We start from the raw sequence: 1,554 nt of genomic DNA, 5'->3' as shown, positions 1-1,554 counted from the left end.
TGTGTGTGTGTGTGTGTGTGTGTGTGTGTGTGCACATATGCATATATACATGTATGCATACCTAATATGTGTGTAAATAAATAGCTAATGTATCACCCAATCTACTGTAGTAAGTAAACAAACAAAAGTTTTCCTAGGGTAAGGGGTTTGAGCAAGTTGAGCTTGGGAGGTTGAAGGGTTGTACTTCCGACCTTTGTCTCTGCGAGATTTTTATTCCATCTATTGATTACTCGGTCACGAAATTGTGTTTCTAACTAGTTTTAGATTAAATTAACGCCCTGACAGCTTGAGGCCATCCTTTCTTGTCTGGTTAGTATTCATGTAAAAGTTTTTCAAATTCTGGTGTTATTAATTTTGGTTAAAACTTAAGAGACCTTTTTTAGGTGCTTCTTGAGCCGGCGCTACTTTATACGAAATAAGAAGTATTTTATTTATATATTGCTTGCTTTTGTTGTTTTATTTGATATGTTTATTCCATGTAACATTATATTATTGACTCTATTTTATTTCATTTCATTTATATTTTATTCCTTAGCTTAACTTAATATTATTTGATATTTATTTTGTTTAAATTTATTTATATATTGCTTTCTTTTGTTGTTTTATATGATATGTTTATTCCATTCAACATTATATCATCTACTCTATCTTACTTCATTTCATTTATATTTTATTCCTTATCTTAACTTAATATTGTTTGATATCTATTTTGTTTAAATTTGTTCTGTTTTTTTATTTTCATTATTTTTATTTTTTATTCTCCATTCCGATTACGTAGTTCCATGATTGACATCTTCCATTTGCCATTGTTTTTATCATAGTACGAGTACAGCGACCAAACATATATTTAGAGTATTGTGCCTTTAGTAACTTATATATAATTGGTCTCTTTATAGGAAAGATTCGTTGTCATTGACTTGACATCTTGTTCACTGTGTCTAAAGAAGAATTACTTTACTTAGATGATTTGAGAACGTTACTAATATCAACACTAATATTGAATTACCTTTACACTTCGGATTTTTGTCTTATGGCCTGCATTCATATATTTTTTTCAATCGTATACCTATCTACACCTGAATTAAATCTCATTTGTTACATTTTAGATACTGCATTTTTTCCTGGTTGAGCGGGTTAGGGCGTCGTTACTTCCGGCGAAGTTCGAGGTGAGGGCGGTTCGAATCCTGCCACCGGCGAAGTTGAACCAAGGGCATGGTTCATTAAATTCCACGCTGCAAAGCCCTCTGTGAGGGGTACCGTCCTAGCCTCCCGATAGGGGGGAGTGTGTGACCTTAAACCATATCATATTAGATTGATCTAGTTGATCTCATGGATTGAACAGAAGAGGCTCAAAAAGACAACACTAAATTCTCTAATTGTTAATTTCAGTCTAGAAGTTTAATCAAATAAGACAAATTACTTACTAGATATGATAAATAAAAAAAAAATGTTAATTAGAAAATAGGATTGACATGTTAGAACAACTACTTTTTACTGAACTTCTTGGACGCCCACTTACAACGCTTCCTATAACTTGCGTTCTTCAAAGCATTT

This window comes from Oratosquilla oratoria, chromosome 13 (assembly GCF_046742065.1).
Source record: "Oratosquilla oratoria isolate Oo_2021 chromosome 13, ASM4674206v1, whole genome shotgun sequence".
NCBI classification, from domain to species: domain Eukaryota; kingdom Metazoa; phylum Arthropoda; class Malacostraca; order Stomatopoda; family Squillidae; genus Oratosquilla; species Oratosquilla oratoria.
This window is presented reverse-complemented; position numbering follows the sequence as displayed.